General features: G+C 36.5%; 1 protein-coding gene and 1 long non-coding RNA gene across 7 annotated transcripts in view; one reads left to right on the top strand and one right to left on the bottom strand.

The window, feature by feature from the left end:
* Window positions 1–23,339, bottom strand: part of LOC149564729 (MADS-box transcription factor 23-like) — a 231,940-nt gene that overhangs the window by 200,527 nt on the left and 8,074 nt on the right. The window lies entirely within an intron of this gene.
* Window positions 20,475–23,113, top strand: LOC149564730 (uncharacterized). Of its 4 annotated transcripts, none has more exons than XR_016361904.1 (4): window positions 20,475–20,700; window positions 20,958–21,176; window positions 22,395–22,485; window positions 22,762–23,113. It is a non-coding gene; the product is annotated as an uncharacterized LOC149564730 (long non-coding RNA). The 4 variants fall into 4 exon arrangements; XR_016361903.1 differs by having other exon boundaries at window positions 20,477–20,700; window positions 21,012–21,176; XR_016361905.1 differs by having other exon boundaries at window positions 20,477–20,700; window positions 21,037–21,176.

The following is a 23,339-nucleotide window of genomic DNA, read 5'->3' on the forward strand; positions in this document are numbered from 1 at the left end:
ATTACAAACAACTATGTCAAAACTATATTACTCAGCACTTGAAGTCCCTGATGCTTGGCATCAATTGCAACTTCAATGTTGTAGCTCGGCCTCTGAATGACTCGGCATCCATTGATCAATTGACATATTAATGACTCGGTACTTACTATCTGCTTGGCACTTGAGTGACTCGGCACTTACTAGTTACTCAGCACATACTGAATATCTCGCGCTCAGCATATACTATCTGACAACTTATATTCGGCATGTATTACTTGTTCGGCATGAACTAAGTAAATGACTTAAGTATATTGTCACTCATATGTGAAAACCAATCTCAGATTAATAGAAAGGAGAGCAAGTACAAAGGAAGAAGAGATGAATGAGACTTCAAGAAGAATAAGGATTATAAGGACAAAGGTAAGAAATCATGTTATATTGCTAAAATAATGCTGATACTGAATCTTAATCTGAAAATAATGATGAAGAGGTAGTCGTTCAAGGAAATGACTATACCCATGTGAACAAGGTATTTTTTAGTCGCTAATATTCGAAAATTGGCTAATTTTACAAATTTTTGGCTAGTAATTTGGCTAATAATTTAAGATTTGATACAACCCAAATCACCATAGTTTTATAAAATTGAGTCCTAGAGTATTTAAAATCACTCAATAATTTATTTTATTGAAAAAAATAAACTCAAATATTTGCCACAATATTTGATATATGATTAGATTTGAGTCACCTAAATATTATATATTATTGGAGAAATTAAATTGAACTAACCAATAATTATCATAATTATTGGTTACTTTAAGGATATATCACCAATATTTAGTTTTCACTACTGATTTAAAGTATATGTAATGATCCTCATAATATTCCACGAGGTAAAAAAAACTGTACAATTTCGATTTGTAATATTTCGTGGTGATTAATAAATTTCCCATTATTATTGAGATTTGTCGATATTTTATACAGAAAAATTATGATTCACAAATAATTGCCAATATTAATCATATTTAGAATAAAAAATTAAGAGATTCTCCAATAGAAATAATTCTTTTGTTTTCAAAATAATGAAAGATTCGCCACTATTTTATATCTTTCTTTGGAGGTGGCTTTCTTAAAGTTTACCCTGCATGTGAATGAGTTTATCATTTACGAAGGGCAAATTTATTTGGTCCCGAGATCAGAGGTCGGGAAGATGGTGTTCAGTGTTAGAATGATTTAGAATCACCTAGATCCAATGAGTGCTAGGTGTTCCATTTATTCTCATGAGAGATGGATTCATGTCTAATCACTACTCATGAAACATGGGTCAATGAGTTTGACTCAAAAATCACACAGTTAAATCCTGATAGCAATATCACAATGATTTAGAATAACTGAGAGGCGGGGGGGGGGGGGGGGCGGGGGGGGGGGGGGGAATCGATTATCCTCAAGGCCAGATGTACCAATTGAATGTTTACACACTTCACATACTTCAGATCTAAACATTCAATAACTCGGTCTCTATAACAAATAATCAATAACATAAACTTGACGTCCATTGTACTAATACTAACAAACTTGCAGAATGTAAAACATTTTAACAGTAAAACATCTCAAATGACATCCACCCAAGTATGTCACTAGGATTTAACATGGAAACCCAATTTCGGAAAAACCATCAGTAACAGGTCACGAATTTTTCATTCTTCTGAAATGAGCTTTGTTAGGAGAAAACCCTCTTAAAGGTTACAAAACACACTGTTAAATATGACCTTGTTAAAGGATTTAATCGCTCTGCTAAGAGTGTCTTGTTAGAGGGCTTAAGAACATTCCATTAGAATGTCACCTTAATTAAAGGATTTACATATGACTGTTAGGTCAACCTTGATTAAAGGATTTCAAAAGTGATACAATGGTTAAAGTAATAGTAGGTTGTTATGACAAATACAACTCACTTTGCAAATACAGATCATAATTTGGTTCATGTTGATCCACTGACTAACCTCCATTGCCATTTCTTTCTCTGATCTACTTGGCAACCCTTCAAGGAATCATACTTTACCTCTTCACAACTCTTCTTAGCCTCCTGCTCAAGTTCGCCAATCAATAGCATCAACAACTGTTCCAGCCTCATTAGATTAGCCCTTACACCTCCTTAAATAGGTAATTCTGATCTTTTACTACTTAAACATCACCATAGATCTTAGGGTTTGGTCAGATTCATCGAACACTTCTATCATTTCGTCTCCTCTCTTCTCTTATAGAAATTTCTTCAAACTTCTCCTTGAATTCTTGCATAGAAATGCTCAAACATGGTTTTACTTGAATTAAATGCTCCAGGTTATCCATCCTTATCTTCAACATGCTTCCCATACTCCAAGAAATCAATTGTGTCAGCTAGAAATCACAATTTCCTCATAATCTGCCAATGTTGTCCCTCAACCAACACTCTATTCTGAGACTCGGTCATCACTGGATTACTCGATCACTACTATCTATTTTGTTCGGCACATTTACTGACGCTCAGTAAATACTCATGCTCGATCGATACTATATTTGCTCGACTTATACTGGCACTCGATCAACACTAGCATCACTCAACTTAAACTTCAAGTTCCTCAATCGTCTACTCTTTTTCCTAGTCAAGGCTATGCATTTGGTCTTTTTTGGTTCAGTTCTTCTAGGCTTCAGTGCAACTGTCTTCTCCACTTGTATTATGATTAAACAATCACATTATCTTGTCAAAGTCCAACTGATCAAGTGCCCATTATAGTTCCTCATAACTCAACCTTTCCTCTAGGTCGTTTTGTTATGTCCTTCTCAAATCCTCTTCATTAATCATCTTGATATGGCACTCTACTCAGATAGAAAATTGTCTTACCAATAAGGTTTGACATGAATGACAACATAACAATTATTCCAGCTATAGCTTCCAACATTGAGGACTTATCATGATTCACCTATGACAAGACATCATGGTTCCTACATGACTTACTGGCAGATTCGAGAGAACTTTTCGTGGAAAGCGCACAAAGCTAAGGTGTTGCAATATGTTAAAGAATGCCCTACCTACGAACAAAATAAGTAGGAACATGCTTACTTAGTATGTTTGTTAAAGCCACTTCTGATACTCGACAAGAAGTGGGAAAGCTTATCTATGGACCTCATCATAGGACTGTTGAGAGCCCAGAGCAAAGATTACATATATGTTATTGTTGATCGGAATACTAAGTTTGCTCACTTCTTCTTGATCACGACTACATACATTCCTATGTAGGTAGACCAAATATTTATTCGTGAGGTATTCAAGTGACATGGCTTACCTTAAAGCATAGTCAATGGCAGGGGCAGCAAATTTATGAGCCACTTCTGGAAGGAGTTGTTCAGATTGTGTGGGACAAAGCTCACTCCAAGTACCAACTACCAACCTCAGACAGATGGGCAAACTAAGATTTTCAATAAGGTTGATACCTCAAAAACTACATAGCAGGGTAGTACAAAGCATGGGTTAAGTGTATTTATCTATATGAGTATTGCTACATTTCCACCTATCACATGTCTATCAAGATCTCACCTTTCATGGAATTATATCGGTATGAAGCACCCAATTTCATGGATTTGTTACTGAGTGATAGTAAAGTGCCTAGTGTTGGAGCTTTCTTACACGAGAACCAAGAAATTGTAAAGGCTCTTATGGAAAATATCACAAAGGTGCAGAACCAGTAGAAGAAATATGCAGATCAGAAGGAAATGGAGCAGACTTTTGAGGTAGAAGATATGGTGTACTTGATGTTGCAGCCTTATCGTCAATCCACTCTCAAACCGATTGGTGTTGAGAAACTTAAGCCATGGTACTATGGACCTTTCAGGGTGATCAGGAGAGTGGGAGAGGTGGCCTATGAGTTGGATTTGTTGGCATAGATCCGAGTCCATGTTTTTCATGTGTCACATCTCAAAAAGGCATTAGGACATTATATTATTCATTCATTAAGACATTATATTATTCCTTCTACAATGCTTCCACCCTTGGATGATAGGGGAAAGTCAATTTTGGTGCCAGAGATTGTCATAAGTTTTAGAGAGAGGAATTTGAGGAGACGTACCATCAACGAATACTTGGTGAAATGGAAGGACATGTCAATTGAGGATGGTAAATGGGAGAACGAGGAGATCTTACAATATCCATAGATGAGACTGCACGAGGACAAACAATTTCAAGAAGAGTGAACTTTGATGTCCCCTTCTAGCTAAAGACATTATTATAGCGATTGATTAGCCTATAGGTGGACCCTCAAAGGCTACTAAAGATAGATAGAGGGCGATCCGTACATAAGAGAGATATGTCTTTCTGATGGCTCAACTTTTGTAGAGCTTAGTGTCTTCAATTTGGTATGGAGAGATGGTTCAGAATTAGTTGTTTGAGTTTTGATATTTTTAGCAATTTGTGAATGTCATGTTCCCAATTTCTGCACTTCCTTAGTGACAACATTTTTAGCAAGGTTGGTCTATTATCTGGTTCTCATAGGCCAGCAGAGCATAGAGGGAACCAACCCAGGGGCTTTAAGAGTCATGCATGAGCTTCCCAAGTAGTTTGTAGTAGTAGACAACAGTTTCCTACAATTTAGGAGGGATTCCTAATTTGTAGGGATTGACTAGGAGTGGTCTAGGAGGCATTTGGAGACCTCGACGAACGTTTTGGAGACTTAGAGTGCATCTCCTATTTTTTAGGAGGAACTCCCAATTCAGTGACAGTTCTCTCAGAGGTGCACACAGTAGGGGAGTCATTGGGACTCAATTTTGGTTGATTGGGGCTATCTCCTACTTTCTAGGAGCATCCCTAGATTTTAGGGATGGACTGCCAGTTGACCCATCTTGTTCGGCATCAGTCACAGATAGGTGACAAGGTCAAATTCATGTTTGATTGGTCATTTTGGGCCTTTTGGGACCATTTGGGAAATATTTTAATATATTTAAATATTTCCTAAGTTGGTGATTAAATAAATTAAAATAAGGTTAATAATATAACTATTTTGGAGTAATAAGGGAATTTTGGCTTCAGTTGATCAGGTACACCTATGTGTTATAGCTCGTTGGAAAGGTCTCAAATTATTATACATGATTTTTACTATCTGTAGACTTTTTGGTGCCTTCAGCTATGGAATTTTAATAAAGTAATGTTTTTCTTATAGCATGGATAACTTTAATTGGGAAAATGTTATTTTATTATATTTTATTTAAAAGGCAAAGTGTAATTTCCCTTTAGGGTTCAATTTACAATTGGAAGGGGATATAAGGAGATGGAGACCTAATTTCTTATTATCTTTTGCATATTGAAAAACTTGTTTTTGTGAATTGGCTCTGAGAGAGCAATTCTTCATCTGGGACGCAAACCCCAGGTTCTGGATTGGCTGGGACGTAACCCTCAACAGTTATTGGCATTGGATTCTTCAGACAGTGTACGTTGCTATTAGGGATAGAGTACACCATTCTTTATTGTGGATTCAGGTTGTAGATTTATGGTTTCAGTGTTACAAATTGATTCTTTCAGCTGGGACGTGATTCATTGCAGTCTTACGGCTGCCATTCGCAGCAATTTGGCATCATTATTGGATGTAAGCTCCTTGGAACTGCATTGGATTTATTATTTGGCTTTATAAATCAGAAATCTGCCTGGTACAATTTATAGCAATTCTGATTTGGCTCTATGTTCTTATTTATTTTCAGTCTCCTCTCATGTTTATTGTTCATTATTCATTACTATTGTGAAAACTATCAAAAAACACAAAAAAAAAAACAAAACCTTCTGCAACTTCTGTCTATTCTCAAAGACCATCAAAGAAATCACAGGAAAATATAGTTTATTAATTTAAAAACTACAACAGATCAGCAAGGGCATCTATCAGGGATCTTTCAGTGGTATCAGAGCCTACATCTTGCCAGCCTGTAGGGTTTGTAAGAAATTGACACAACAGATTTTGGCATCTGGGTATTGGATAAAAAGTTTTGATAATTCATTTCAGCATCTGGGTACTTGCTTAAAAGTTTTGATAATTCATTTTGGCATCTAAGTATTGGATAAAAGGTTTTGATAATTCATTTCAGCATCTAGGTACTGGCTAAAAAATTTTGATAATTTATTTTGGCATTTGGGTACTGGATCAAAAGTTTTGATAATTCATATTAGCAGTATAGGATCGATTTTTGCTCTGGCATGTTAGTTTCCATTGGTCAGCGTGGTAGTTCATTATGGCAAAATTGTTAAGAGATATAACCCTGTGGAAAGAATGAGAACAGTCACAACAAAAATTCAAGTTTCAATTGCAGCAGTTCAATGATTCTATGTCAAGGAAATTTGGACATGCTAGTGGATCATCATCTTCTTCTAGAAAAGATCCATTGCCACTAGACAGGAAAACGAAAGTAATTAGCATACTTGAGGAGTATAATACTCTTCCTCAATATTTTAGGGAGAACTTTCATTTTGAAGATTACATTGACATGCATCCAAAAATTTCTCATAAGGTTAAGCTTGCAAAAAAGAAATACCATGCCATAGTTGATGATATGTTTTCATATGAGAAAGAAGATTTGTGTCAACCTATCCATGTTCATGATAAAAACACCATAATGGATCAGTCACTTGCAGAGTATGTAGAAGAAAGGCATGAAGATGTGTTATCATTTGAGTTGCAGCCTATGAAAAACAAAAATCAGTCATCATGTGGGATTCCTAAAGAAGAAATAACTCTAGATCAGAAGGAGACACATAGCACACCATTGATTCATCAAGTTGATCACAAAATGGAAGAGATTTCAATCATGGATCAGTCCATTAGGGATGCTGAAAGCATGTCTCCAAGGTCTGATCCCTATTCTAATTTTTGCAATAGTAGCTCTAGTCATGTGGTATCATCCATTTCACATGAAGGTAATGAGGTTGTTGAGTCTTCCTATGATGGTACTCAGGTTAAGTGTGTTGCACATGAGATTTATATTGTGGATTCAAATGACAAAGGTTTTGATTGTGTTTACCCCACCTTAGAAGATGTGAAAAAGGCTCAAGAGACGTGCAATGGATGGTCACATAGAGCTAAGAAGGCCAAGATGTTTGATGCCCAAGCAAGACAACACTTACAAGAGGTCAAGAAAAGATGCAATCAGCTTGATAATGCAAGAAGACAAAGAGAGTCATACATTAGATCCTTATTTCTTCCAAGGGAAGAAAGTGAGGATGTTGAGCATACAAGGGAAGAGCTTCTTGAGGTAAGTCCACAAGAAGAGCATGTTGAGATGTGTGAAGAGAAAAAGAGTTATGATTTAGAAAACTCAGTTTGGTCTAGTTTGCATCATGAAGTTTATGACGTTCCTCTTTTAAAGAGCCCCTTAAAGGCTCCAAACAATGATGATATTAGTTTCACACTTGATGGACCAGCCACGTGTATTGTTTTCATTTGTGTGGAATGGAACATTATTGATTCTGATTTGGTTAGTCATGCATCATCTACAATGGAAGGACAATTGTTAAAATCATATGAAGCATCTTGTCTTGAAGAGATGATTAGGGAGACTAAGAGGCTGCTTACTAAGAAGATATTGCATTTTGATAATGTTTGGTTTGTTTGGCATACTACACCTTGGAGTTTGTTAGCAATGGAAAACATATCAATTATGGAGATAGAGGTATGGATCCGATTTTGGGCAGCTAAGGCAGTTAATGGGACATGTTATATTCGTTTGAACACACCCCATGGACCAGTACCTTTAGAGGAGTCACCTACCTTGGAAGGAGAGGCAAGAGAAGACCGCAAAAACATTGTGGAAAGGTATGAACATACTTCTGATTTTCTAACTTTGAATAGCAACTCTCTTTCATCTCATGAGTCAAACTTTGATCCTTGGGTTGGTTACATTCAAGTTGGGGTGTTCAAGTGTGAAGCTGATCCTTCCCTACCAAGAGTTGATGACATATTAAGTTGCATACCTAGTGGACCAGCCACAAAGAGCCTGTCTTTGTTGAGAATTAGAAACATCTCTCAATCATCAATGGGTTTATCACCTCTTCCATATGATAGGGCAGCGATGTACCTTTTGATTGAAGATTCAGGCTTTTTAAATATTACATTGGGCTTTCAAGATCAGAATATAAGGGACTTCGTTGGTTACATAGTTAAACAAAACATTTACTTAACAACCTTTAATGAAGGCACACTAATTTGTGAAAATATAGGTAAAGTTGCAACAGCTATTTGGAAGAGTTGGAAAACTATTCAACAAACTTTCCTTGCCGATGATTTGCTCATTTGTGAATTCCTAACAACATTGGTTGTTGGTAGTAATTGTGGCTTCATTTGGAGTAAAGTTTTTAGTTGGTTGGATGAGGTACAGTTTCACAACAACAACATAATCAGTATCAACATGCCGGAGGGATGTGTCAGTGCAAAGATTTGGGATCTTGGTATCAACATGTGTCGGGCATTTCTTCAGTGGATTCATATTGAGTTGCTTCACTTTTGGTATATAGATATTTACATCAGAGTAGCGCAGTGATTGGGTGGAGCAACATTTCTCAAATCGATATGGGATTCAGGAATTGATAATCCTACAATGTTGGGTACAAATGACACATGCTTTGGTTTTTCTCATGATGGCATACATACTTCATCTTCGAGTTTGTCATCTACATCCATTGATATGGCAGTGGTATCCTTGTTGATTGATGATTCCATAGTCTTCGATTCTTTATGGACTAGTGGTTGTCCAAGCCAGAATCATTTACTACTTGACTTGGCATTGACTACATCCATGATTCGGTATGAAGGCATTGAGGAGTGTTTCTTTGGGACATTTGTTGTTTGGAATTGGTATGATGACGTCTATGATATCATTTGAGTTGCTGGTCAGAATTATAGCAGCATTGTTAGGTGGTCATGTGGGTTGGAATATTGGTTTATGGGAGTTCACTTTCACACCTTGCTGGTCTGCTTCATTGTATGTATGTTTCATGGAGTGCAGTTGAGATACTTCTTCATCTCATTTAGTACATTTGGTATTTTGGTTTGGGATCCGGACCCTGGTCTCATTGATACATTGATGCTTCAGGGTCCTAATGAATTGCTTTACGACTTGTGGTTCACTAATATTTATATCAGAGTGACAAAGCATCAGCATGGTGGTTCCCTTCTGAGGCGGATTTGGAATCCTGGAATCACTTGGATTTGCAGTTCAATAGTTGAGGATGTGGAAGCCAATGTAGGCTTACTAGAGTTTTCACCTTTAGTGTTCCAGTTTGGTTCTTTCAGAGAGCAATTCATTGAGGAGTTGACAGAGTTGGTACAGTATTTGATTGCTCTTCCTTCAAGGGGTTTTCATGAGGCTACTTGTTTGGGTGCAGTGCAGGACAATGTTTCTAGAAGATGGAACTACAAACCTTTCAGGATGGCTTGGGACCCTGGGATCATTCTTGGTTATGGTATGGACTTGTCTAATGTTTTTGGAGTTGGATTGACATTGCTTGAGGACAAGCAATCTTTGGGAAGGGAGGACTGTCATGTCCCCAATTTCTGCCCTTCTTTAGTGACAACATTTTTAGCAAGGTTGGTCTATTATCTGGTTCTCATAGGCCAGCAGAGCATAGAGAGAACCAACCCAGGGGCTTTGAGAGTCATGCATGAGCTTCCCAAGTAGTTTGGAGCAGTAGACAACAGTTTCCTACAATTTAGGAGGGATTCCTAATTTGTAGGGATTGACTAGGAGTGGTCTAGGAGGCATTTGGAGACCTCGACGAACGTTTTGGAAACTTAGAGTGCATCTCCTATTTTTTAGGAGGAACTCCCAGTTCAGTGACAGTTCTCTCAGAGGTGCACACAGTAGGGGAGTCATTGGGACTCAATTTTGGTTGATTGGGACTATCTCCTACTTTTTAGGAGCATCCCTAGATTTTAGGGATGGACTGCCACTTGACCCATCTTGTTCGGCATCAGTCACAGATAGGTGACAAGGTCAGATTCATGTTTCATTGGTCATTTTGGGCCTTTTGGGACCATTTGGGAAATATTTTAATATATTTAAATATTTCCTAAGTTGGTGATTAAATAAATTAAAATAAGGTTAATAATATAACCATTTTGGAGTAATAAGGGGATTTTGGCTTCAGTTGCTCAGGTACACCTATGTGTTATAGCTCGTTGGAAAGGTCTCGAATTATTATACATGATTTTTACTATCTGTAGACTTTTTGGTGCCTTCAGCTATGGAATTTTAATAAAGTAATTTTTTCCTATAGCATGGATGACTTTAATTGGGAAAATGTTATTTTATTATATTTTATTTAAAGGGCAAAGTGTAATTTCCCTTTAGGGTTCAATTTACAATTGGAAGGGGATATAAGGAGATGGAGACCTAATTTCTTATTATCTTTTGCATATTGAAAAACTTGTTTTTGTGAATTGGCTCTAAGAGAGCAATTCTTCATCTGGGATGCAAACCCCAGGTTCTGGATTGGCTGGGACGTAGCTCTCAGCAGTTATTGGCATTGGATTCTTCAGACAGTGTGCGTTGCTATCAGGGATAGAGTACACCATTCTTTATTGTGGATTCAAGTTGCAGATTTATGGTTTCAGCGTTACAGATTGATTCTTTCAGCTGGGACGTGATTCATTGCAGCCTTACGGCTGCCATTTGCAGCAGTTTGGCATCATTATTGGATGTAAGCTCCTTGGAACTGCATTGGATTTATTATTTGGCTTTATAAATCAGAAATCTGCCTGGTACGATTTATAGCAATTCTGATTTGGCTCTATGTTCTTATTTATTTTCAGTCTCCTCTCATGTTTATTGTTTATTATTCATTACTATTGTGAAAACTATCAAAAAACACAAAACAAAAACAAAACCTTCTGCAACTTCTGTCTATTCTCAAAGACCATCAAAGAAATCACAGGAAAATATAGTTTATTAATTTAAAAACTACAACAGATCAGCAAGGGCATCTATCAGGGATCTTTCAGTGAATCATAGACATGGTACTTGACTATTTTTAGAAAATGATTTGGTCACGTGGGAAATTATTGTACTAATTCCAATTTTAGACGGCTAAGCCAAATTCACCATATTGAGGGAGTCACTCAATTTCTTGCTGTTAGAGAAACTACAACTTTCTTGAGAGAAGTCAAGCTAGGGTTGGAAAGCTTATTTATTCTTGTTGGGAATGAAGCAAGGCGTCCATTGTTATTTCCAAAATTGATCATTGATTATTTTGAGCTCTAAGAAGAGTTTACAGCTTTACCATTGGAGAATGTAGTTCTTTTGTGTGTCTCCATTTGAGTTAGTGAAATATCCAGTAAATTTTGAATATCTAAGAGTTTTATCTAGAGACTTTATTTATACCTAAACAATATTGGTTTTCAGCAGTAGGGAAGAAAGGAGAAAGTATTATTAACACAAAATAAGAAATAATAAGTTACAATTGTTGGTTATTATTCTAATTTATACTCACAAATGATAAATTGCATACTCTAGGTAAATTGGCACAAATCCCAAAGGCCTGCAATTTTGTTTAAAACATCAAATAAACTATATGTGGTGCATGTTTGCAAGTTGAGAACTTGAAGAAGCAAGCTGAATCTTTTGAGACATTGCAGAGTTGGAAGAAATAATTTTCTTGAGCAGAGAGTAATTTTTTCCACTACTTTTGTATGAACTCATTTTTCCAAAAAAGAATTGCCTAAATTCTTATATGTATTTCATTGATAAAGATAAATAGAAGTTGCAATGGTTGATAATATTGTTTCAAAAGTCAAATGATTGCATACTTGCTTTTAATTTCTAAAACCCCTTGAAAATCAAAAAACTCATAAACTTTCAAACAACAAAAGTATGACAAACACTTACAGCAGTTAGGGAGCGATTGGGGTTCTTAGACCCTAACAATCTTCCATCAGTCAATCTCTTGAATACGATTTTTTGAATATCTTCAACATATATAGCCTATCAAACCTCAAAAGTTCCCCTCTAACATCAACCTTTGTCTTGCTTAGGTTTTTAGGTTTTCATTGAACTTCTCCTCCTTTGACATCAATGATAAAGGTGTCAATGTGGCAAATCCCAATCTGTAGTATGTCCCCTTTGATGAACATCCTCATCAAAGTACTTGCATGGTATCAAACCAATTTGTAACCAAAAATGTATATAAAAAGTGACAACAAATATTGTTATGTCACAAAACAAAATCATAAGAACTCTCAAGTAGTTATGCCCAATGCGACCACTCCCCCTAAGGAGTAGTGCCAAGCATCACATCTAGGTGTAAGAATAGTGCTCTGATTATATTGGACTGGTGCAATATTGTATCACTTACTCTAAATCAAGTGGGAATATTACCCCAAGCATTCCTTTGAGATTTTCAAAGGTGTCCTTAGCCAATGGTTTAGTAAATATATCTGTTATTTGTTCCTTTGTGCTCACATATTTTAATCTGATCTCTTTCTTTGCAACTTTCTCTCTCAGAAAATTATATTTGATAGAAATGTGTTTAGTCTTTGAATGTAATACCATATTATTTGACATACTTACAGTACTTTTATAATCACAATGCATAATTATAGGTTCTGAAAATTAAATACCAATGTCCTTAAACATTTCCTTCATCCACCTATCTTGATTAGAATTCTTTGCTACTGCAACAAAATTTGCCTCTGTTGTTGATTGTGAGATACAATCTTGTTTCTTACCTATCTAAGAAACTAGTCTTCTACTAAGAAAGAATTCACCACCACTTATTCTCTTTCTATCATCAGCATTACCTGCCCAATCAACATCAATATATGCACATAATATAAAATCAGTAGATCTATCATAGCATAAACTAAAGTCTAATGCTCCCTTAAAATATTGGAATATTCTTTTTACTATGTTAGGTCCGTCTCTTTTGGATCTGCTTGAAATCTCGTAACTACCCCAACTATATTTGGTATATTTGGCCTTGTATGTGTCAAGCATTTCAATCCTCCAATTATTGATCTATATATAGTTTGCATAGCACTAGGTGACCCATCTTTGTTTGACAATTTGCATCGAGTCACTATAGGTTTTCCAACAAGTTTACTGTTTTCCATACCAAATCTTTGCTAAGAAATCTTTGAGATACTTACCATGATAAAGAAAATGTCATTTTTATTTTGTGTTATTTGTAATCCCAAAAAATATTCCATTTCACCGATTGTAGACATCTCAATTTCATTTTTTATTTCTTTAGAAAACTTTTCACTACCTTCTTTATTGTCTCCAAAAATAATATCATCAACAAATACAATAATGTTCAACAAGTCATTTGAATCTGTCCTTAAGTACAAATTATTGTCTGCATTTCCTTTCTTGAGGGCCAAACTTCGTAATTGTTTATCTAACCTTACACGCTATGCTCTAGGTCTTTGCTTTAGCACATACAATGCTTTCTACAGTTTGTACACCATGTCTTTGTCTTCGTGAAAAAAACCATTAGGTTGTTTAATATACACCTCTCTCTCAAGTTCACCATTCAACGAAGTTGACTTTACATCCATCCGATATACTTTGAAATTCTTGTTAGATGCATAAGCCAAAAGTATTCTAACAACTTCTAGTCTTGCAACAGGAGAAAAATTTTCTTCAAAATATATATTGTCTTTTTGTAAGTATCCTTTGCATACTAACCTTGCTTTGTTTCTAACAACTTTGCCTTGTTTATTCATCTTGTTTCTGGGTATCCATTTTTTTACAAATAAAGTTTTTAGCTTTAGTTCTTGGAACTAATTCATGTGTTTTATTCATCTGTATTCGATTTATTTCTTGTTTCACTTCATTTACCCAAAATTCATCTTTGCATGCCTCGTTAATAGTTTTAGGTTCAACTTGTGAAATCAAACAAATCTCTTCTCTTACCGTTCCTCTTGCCCTCACTCCTCTGTCGACATTACCTATGATGTGATATCTGAGAGGATTCCTTGTAACATATTTTAGGGCCCATTTGGCTGCGGGAATGCAAATATGGGAATAGGAATTGTTATTCTAGAATACTTATTATGGAATAGAAAATAGGGATACATATTCCTTATTATAATAATAGATAAGTCCTCTATTATTAGTTAATGGTTATCTATTGTAAATATCTTAAGCTTTAGTTTGCTTTCATTTTTTGCTTTCTCTAAAATAGAATGTTTCTATTCTTTACGATCGTTTCCTAAAGAAACATCATCTCCTTCTTTTGTATATAATGACCTTTAGGTCTCTGTTAATAACAAGCAAATATTTTTCAGAACCAATACTTGAATTTTTTTGAAAAAATTATAATTTCATTCGAAATTATTTGGTAAAATTTTTCGAACTAATTTCTAAGGTTTTTCTCAAACAACTCGTCTAGGGTTTTTGGTTTTTTGAAAAATTCATTTGTGAAAAATCGCAGTTTCGGCTAGGATTTTTCTTCTGAGAATTGTGAGGAGATTTTGGAGTTTTCACCTGCGGTCTACAAATCGCGGGCAAATTCCTCGCATTTTTTTCACGAACCCTACTACGGCTCAATTTGTAAATCGCAAGCTTCGTTTCAATCTATAACTCGCGCTTTGTTAGAGAAACCTCACATCTTCAAATTGATACCAAGCCACATCTCTGCTGCTCGCATTTTTCTTCCAACTCACGGCTCTGTTGATCGCATTTTGGCTCTGTGCAACTCGCATCTGCAATTCGGGTCGTGTTTCATTGCCGTGTGATCTGCATCCAAAAATGAAGAGTTTTACAAAAACCCTTGCTCCAGCCACATCTATCCTTATTTGGAAGGACCTCAGTGTTTTCCAGCACTGTCTCAATTTGTCATCGTGCTCTAGGAAGCAGATCGGAGTTTTTTTTAAAGAAAACCGCCATTTTTTTGTAAATTCAACTCTCCAATCCGATGCCTAGGGTTTTGCCTAAAACCCTAATTTTTGGGGTCAGAAAATTTTTTGATTGTAGATTCTTGGTGGTTTTTTCGAGAGCTCAACTGGGTTGTCATCCATTTTTTCTGGGTGCCTCGTTTTTTGTACCTCAATTTTTGAGCTAGCGGATTTAGAAACTGACAACAAATTCCTTTTGGGTTTTTCGAGCTCTCTTCTGGGTCACTCTGATTCTTCTGGATCTTCTATATTTTTTTCTCAAAGAACGTGCCTTCACAGATTTTCATAGTTTTTCATTGAAAAACATGCCATGGCATCTTTGACAAATATTCTGCTCGAGCATAATTCCAAACTCAGTGGTCACAATTATGAAACCTAGAAGCAACGCATCATCGCAATTTTTGAATATCGGAACACCAATCAACTTGTTTTGGGTGTTACAAAGCATCTGACTTCTCCGGGTCCTGATCAAGATACATGGGATTAAAATAATCGAGAGGCAGTGATGCTTCTCAAATTATCCATAGCTAATGATCAACTTTCTCAGATTCCATCTAGCAAGAGAGCTGCCAAAATTTGGACACATCTCAAAGGTCTTCATGAGACTTCTGACAAGAGCAGAGCCTTCTTTCTAAAAAACACTTTGTTTTCTATTGTCATGGATGAGCAAACCTTGCTCCAGGCACACCTGAATTGGATTTAGGAAATCCGTGACCAACTACTTGCCATCGGTCGCAAGATGGAGGAAGAGGATATTGTGGTTATCACTCTTCGGAGTTTACCAAAATCCTATGAGCATTTTATCGAGACTCTCACAATCACATCTACTGGTGTTGATCTGAAGTTCACTGATCTCTGCACCCTGTTGCTTTAGCAAGATCAGTGAAAATAATAGTTCGGTAGTAGCTCCATTCCACCTCCACAGAGCAAGCCTTTGCTGTGAAATCCTTTCAGAAGGATAAGGGCAAGATTCAACAACCATCTTAGCAGAAGTCTTCTACTTCAGCATCAGAGGGTTCCAGAGAGAAGAACATTCAATGCAACTACTGCCACAAGTTTGGTCACATGAAGGTTGGATGTTAGAAACGCATGGCTGCCTAGTCTAAGCAATTAGGTTTGCAGCCCAAAGCGAACAGTGCAGAGCATACTGAGCAGGCGGAATCTTCCTTTTACGCCTTCATGGCTAAAAGACCTACAGATCATGTGAAATCATCTACCTGGTACATTGATTCAGGTGCCTCTCGTCATTTCACTCACAACCAAGACTGGTGTACTGACTACCAACCTTATTCAAACTTTGTTATTTTTGGTGGCGGAGAAGAGTACACAGTTGTTGGTAAAGGCAACATTTAAATTCAGTCTGTCGGAAGGAATCTCATATTCCTTGATGTGTACTACATTCCAAAGATGGAACTAAATCTACTCTCACTCAGTCAGCTGCTGTGACATTCTCCACACTTAACAGTCACCTTCAGTTCCATCAGTGCACCATCACTGATCAGGGGACTAAGTCTAATGTTGCAGTGGGTCTTGAGGATCATGATCTTTTCAAACTTACTAATTCTGGTGATTCTTAGGACTTAGCTATGGCTGCTCGGCGATCTTCGGTCAGCACACTTTGGCATCAGCGATATGGGCACTTAAATGTGCATTATCTCTCACAGCTTGCTCGGGATGAGCTTGTTCTTGGATTGCCAGAGATTCAGACTCAACACTTTGGAGTTTGTGACACGTGCCAAGTTGGGAAGCAACATTGCACACCTTCCACAAGTGGCGATTCTTGGCGAGCTTCTCAGGTACTTCAGCTTGTACATGCCGATATTTGCAACCCTATGGCCACTCCTTCTATTCTTGGGTCCAGGTATTTGCTGTTGTTTGTAGATGATTTCAATAGAAAAATGTGGGTGTATTTCTTTAAAAATAAATCAAATGCATTTACTGTATTTCAAAAGTTTAAACCCTTAGTTGAAAAAGAGTCTGGGAAATCTATTATTACTCTTAGATAAGACAATGGGGGGGAATTTTGTTCTAATGTTTTTTCCAACTTCTTGGATACACATGGCATCAAACGCCAGTTAACTACACCCCACACGCCACAACAAAACAATGTAGTTGAATGACGGAACAAGACAATCACTGAGATGACTCATTCCATGCTTGAACACAGACATATTCTGAAGCAGTTAACACTGCAGTTTATCTATTGAACTAGTCACCCACAGTGGCAGTCAAAGGTAAAACTCTGGAAGAGGCCTGGTCAGGTTGCAAGCCCAGAATCAATCACCTGAAGGTTTTTGGCTCTCTTGCTTTTGTTTGGATCCCTGATGCTTCACGCACCAAGTTGGATGCCAAGAGTCAGAAACTGATGCTTGCTAGATACAACAATCTTCACAAAGCCTATTGCCTGATTGATGTTGAGACATCTCGTCTCATCTACAGTCACGATGTAGTCTTTGATGAGCAATGAGAACCATTCATGCCTATTTCTCCTGTTCCTAATCCAGTAGACAAGCCTATGATGGCTCATGATTTGGGAGTACGGCTTCCATTAGGTCCACCTAATGGGAGGGCTCTAGTAGCTCCTACAGCTCCAGTTATTCCAGTGATACCTGTACAAACACCTCCGGCTTCTCCTGCAAGATCACCTTGCTTTGTAGATGCTCCACCTGAGTTTGATCCAGCTTCTTCTGATGAGGATCCTGTTGATCAAGCATCTCCTAGTACTACTGTTGGTCATTCTCCTAAAGTGGTGGGCTAAGATACTTGCTGATCTTCGTGATGATGAGCTCATTGATGAGAGAACTGCTCGAAAAAATAGAAAAACAACATATTCTGTTAACTTTCCTCTTATGGCCAACATTTACAGTGTGTTTGAACCTCAAACATATTCCGAGGCTAAAGGAATTTCAAAGTAAGAACAAGTCATGACATCTTAACACCAAAGCCTGCTGAAGAACAACACCTGGGTCCTTTCTAATCTTCCACCAGGGAAGAAACCCATTGGCTGCAAATGGGTTTATAAAATCAAATACAAATCAGATGGTATTTTGGATAAGTACAATGCTCGTTTAGAGGCTAAAGGCTTTTCTCAGCGTCAGGGCATTGATTATGAGGAGACCTTTGCTCCTACTGCAAAGATGAGCACCATCAGATTAGTCCTAGCCATGGCAGCACAATTTGGCTAGAAGGTCCATCAGATGGACGTCAAGAGTGCTTTCCTGAATGGTGATTTCCATGAAGAGGTCTACATGACGCAGCCTCCTGGTTTCAAGGTTGCTGGTAAAGACCATCAAGTTCTTAGATTGGTAAAAGCTCTCTATGGCTTGAAGCAGGCCCCTCAACCATGGTACATCAAGATTGATAAGTACCTCAGTGATCAAGGCTTCAAGAGGAGTTCTTCAAACTCAAATCTATATATCAAGACTACTGACAGTGACATCATCTTCAGGTTATTTATGTGGATAATTTGATCATCACTGGCAGTTCGACATCTTTGATTCAAGGAATCAAACAGAATTTATGTCAATCTTTTGATATGACTGACCTTGGGCTCATGCATTACTGCCTAGGTGTTGAAGTTTAACAACAGTCTTCTAGTATATTCATCTCTCAGTCCAAATATGTCAGGGCCCTGTTAGACAAATTTCGAATGCAAGATTGCAAACCTACATCTACACCTATAGAGAAAGGTCTCAAGTTATCAGCAAAGTCTGATTCTCCTTCCGTTGATGATACTACATACAGGTAACTAGTAAGCAACCTCATCTACCTTTCTGCTACTAGGCCTAATATCAACTTCGCAATCAACTATATTTCACACTTTATGATAGCTCCTAAGGCTGATCATTGGATGGCAGCAAAGCGTGTGCTTCGTTATGTGAAGGGCACTTCAGATTATGGACTTCTATACTCTCAAAGTTCGAATCCTAAACTCAATGGGTTCAAAGATTCAGATTGGGCAGGCTCTATTGATGATAAAAAGTCAACATCTGGATATGTGTTCAGTTTGGGATTCGATGCAGTCACATGGACGAGCAAGAAGCAGTAGGCAGTTTCTCTCTCTTCTACAAAGGCTGAATACAGAGGGACTGTTAAGGCGGGATGTGAAGTTGTTTGGCTTCGTCAGATGCTTGGGGATATGCAAATGTCACCAGCAAGACCGACTATTATGTTTGTTGATAACGAAGGCGTTATCAAGTTAGCACGGAATCCAGTCTTCCATGAACGAACCAAGCATGTGGATGTTCACTATCATTACTGTTGTTACGAGAATTTGCACCCTCAAGATAAGCACCTAAATACTTAGAAATTCTGGTGAAACATTGGAACAATCACGAGTTTGTGGGTAAACTATGCAGGTGACTGAACCTCCGAATTCTAGGCCGGTTCCTGTATGATGTTATGATATTTCACCTATACTATGAACTTGTGAGGAAAAGTGGAGGAAAAAATATGAAAATGAAAACTATTTAAATCAGAAAGGTGATACACCAAAGACAATAACGAAGGACTTGATGTTCAACAACACAATGATATGACATACAATTGAAAATACAACTTTGATGAAAATCTTTGCATAAAAGTGTTTCAGAGGAGGGCTTTAATGAGTAATATCAAAAAGATATGGACCGTAATCAATATAATTTCATTAAAATGCACAACTTATGACCTATGCATAGAGGTTTTACTGACACATATAGGTGCAAAAATGAGACATAAACTTTAAAGGTTCTTGATATAACACAAAAAATTAACATCAAATCACCAGTATTGCACACAACAATGAGTCCCAAAGTAGATTCAGCCAACTGTATTATGCCTTCAGAGGTCAAAAAACATCAACTTCAAAGATACAACTCAGAAAAATGAGTATACAAAGGACAGTCCAATGTCACAATAGTCTATTCCCCTTTTAGAATTGCATCCATCCATCCTTGGTATCACAGTTTCAGAAAACTAAATACCAAACTCCTGGTCGAAATCAGGAAAAAGGGCTACAATAAGGGAGTCAAAACTTTATCAAAAAGATGACTCACTGCTTAAAAATGTATTAATTCATAACAGAACCTATGACTCACCTTTAATTGCCCTCAAAAAACTCAAAATGTTAACACATGGCCTCAAAAAGCTAGGACAAGGTCAAAATTCAACCCACAATCCTGGAATGACTCAAAAAGCCTTAAAAGTGACCTTAAATGACGTTACTAAGTCTTTGAAAATATAACCTTTAAGACTTAGTCTAAAAACACGTCACAATGACTTGTTAATCATAAGATTAACTCAGATTCCCCCTTTCTCTCCTAAATCCGAAAATGGATTTATTTGAACTAAATTTGCTCAATTTAATAACAACCAATTGATTTATAATATTATCAATTGATTGCTATTAATTACATTTTCATTTTGCAAATTTTAAATTAAATATCCAGTCATTGATAAAAATTAAATAATATAATAATATATTACTTAGCTAAAGTAATACATTACTATACTATTTAATTTAAAATAAAACAAATGAGTTTATTTAATCATGAAACATCAAAAGATGATGCAGATATATCTCCTGTCGGATTTCAAATTTTATATAATAGAGGAAAAAGGCATATGTCAGTTTGCATACCCTAAAACACCATTTTCAATTGCATTTTTTGCATTATATGAAAAGAGGTCGGCTGGGGTTTTGAAGTCTGCATTTTTTCTCCTCCTGTTGAACATGTTCTTGCTGGTTGAAGCCGCCGTGGGAGCTGAAAGTTGTATCTCTGCATTTCCCTTTGTTATTTGCCATGGTTGGAAAGACATTTTTTGGTTGAAAAAACGTTTTTTGGAGGTAAGTAACACTTTTTGCATCTTTTGTTGAGCATATATTGCTGTATAAGAGAAGCATTTATTCTGCTTGCTCTCTTTGCACTAAACTGAAAACACATCTTTTCATTGCATGAGTATTGTTTTCAAATAAAATCTGAGTGTTTTCCAAGGGTTTGCTGCTCTGATTTCTTTTCTATTGCTGAGCATTTGAAAAAACGCTATGTCAAATGCATTTTAGATACTGGTATATTTGTTGCCATTTGATGAAATCGACTGCAGGGTTTTATCTTGATCTCATTTGGGGAACTTTTTTGCCTTTCCTTGGTGAAATAGCTCCATATTTGATCATATCTTGCAGGTATCTTGTTGGGTTTTGAGTATACATCAGTATTTTTAGGTGAACATCATTGGTGCTGGAAGCATGATTCTTGCCTACAAAGATTTCTTGTTCTAATCTCATTTCCGCCTGTAGCATTGTGTTCAAAACCCATTTGACAGGTGGGGTTTTGTTGTACTTATATTTTTCCCTTATGTATTTAAAGGGTTCTGTGTTGTGTTCCAGTCTGACCACTTCTTTGGAACGTTAGCTTCAAACTGATGTATGCGACTTCTAGCTGTAGTTATCTTTATTCATTCATGCATAATATGGAAGATTCGAGCAGCAAATCTTTGTATAGCTTGATAAACAAATTTTGTGTTAACTGCTGGCACGATTTGGTGCTTTAATTCCGTCATTTCCCTTTCCAGATTATTACTTTTTCATGCAATGGAAACAACTCTTACTGCTGTCTGACAAGAGTTTTGCCATTAATTTGGAAATCATGTGTTCACCAATACTGTTGTAACAAAAACCTGGGCATTTTTCACCTTAAAGTCGCCATTTCATGAAAGAGAACAGGTATTTGCTGGTCTGAATCTGTATGTATTTGACTGAATGCTCATCTTTTATCATGCTTTGTGATTATCATCATACTGATCTTGTAGATTTGAGAGAAATGCCATAAAAAACATTGTTGACCTGTACATTAACTGAGATTTCTCTTTCCAAATAGAAATCATTTTATTTCCGCATTGATCCAACATGCTACAATTATTTGATTCCTTTTTGTCTGCTGTAGACTTTAGAATATTCACTTAGTAATAGTGATAATGTATGTGTGCATATCTTTGTGCTTGTTACTCCTTTTTCAGTTTAGAATGCTTCGGTATATTCAGATTCTTCTGTTGTTTCTCTGTAACTGCTGGTAACTGTTGTGTTGGATTTTCTGGAAGATATCATTGTTTGCAATATAGTTTCCTGTATCTATTACATAGACACGTCAAAACTTTCTCTGCTACTACAGCTCTCTGCATTTCCTTGCATTGTATTACTTAGAGAGTTGCTTCTATTCACTTATTCAGCATATGCCCAAACTTTGTTTTGATGAAATAGATGTGATCATAACAAATAAGAATATTTTGTGATGTTCGAGCACGGGCTCATGACAGTCATAAACCATTTCTTGTAATTTGCAGCTATTTCTTATGAACTGAACATGCATGTGTTTGATTATAATGAAAGGTTTCGTATCAAAATAATACATCCCTTTGACATTATACTTTGCATTTTTGTATGTATTCAGAATAGGAAAAATGTAACATGTGCAAGAATGTAGCTGTAGGTAACTAGTCATTGCTTAGATCATAAAGATCTAACCCCACCTCTTTCTCTCGCAGGGGAACCAGGAACCAGGAGCTTACTAGATCGAGAGTTACACTATGGGTGACAATGCAACAACAGAACATCTAACCAGTCAAAGTCTGAAAGGCAATGATTGGTTATCTCTGACTTTCTCCCATATGTTTTATTTTTTCTATTTTTAGTACATATAAAAGATAACAATTGTATTCACGACTTGTGTGAAATACTTTGCCTTAAGCATTTTATTATTTTGTAAAATATCAATTGTATATTCAAGAAATGAATGATACAAGGACATTTATATTCTTTCAAATATCAAATGAAATGTTCTTTTAGCAGAATAAAATTTTCATGTCTGAATTTTAACATGTATTAAAATTAAGTAACAATTGCATACTACAGCTGGTTGAAGACGGGACTATAGATTTGCAGTATGTTCCTACCACAGATCAGACTGCAGACATTCTCACCAAGCCTCTTGGTCCTGATAAGTTTGTCAAATTCAGAGGACAGCTTCGTGTGTTAGATGGATTAACCATTAAGGGAGGGTATTAAAATAATAGAAAAGTCATCTATTATTAGTTAATGGTTATCTATTGTAAATATCTTAAGCTTTTGTTTGCTTTCGTTTTTTGCTTTCTCTGGAATAGAATGTTTCTGTTCTTTACGATCATTTCCTAAGGAAACATCGTCTCCTTCTTTTGTATATAATGACTTTTAGGTCTCTATTAATAAAAAGCAAATATTTTTCCAATTACTTCGTAATATTCCTATTCTCTGTTTGGTTCAGCTGGAATTTGATGGGGAACTCACGAACCCAAAAATTTATGTTTTCTAAAATAAATAAAACTGGAATAGGAATACGTATTCGAATTCCACCTATTTAGGTGGAATTGCAAATGCTCATTTTTAGGCTAAAATTGGAATACCTATAATTCCTATTTTATTCCAATTCGCAATTCTGATTTGGTGCACCCAAA

Source organism: Cupressus sempervirens, chromosome 3 (assembly GCF_028749045.1).
Source record: "Cupressus sempervirens isolate cs-2001-9-10 chromosome 3, ASM2874904v1, whole genome shotgun sequence".
Taxonomy (NCBI): Eukaryota; Viridiplantae; Streptophyta; class Pinopsida; order Cupressales; family Cupressaceae; genus Cupressus; species Cupressus sempervirens.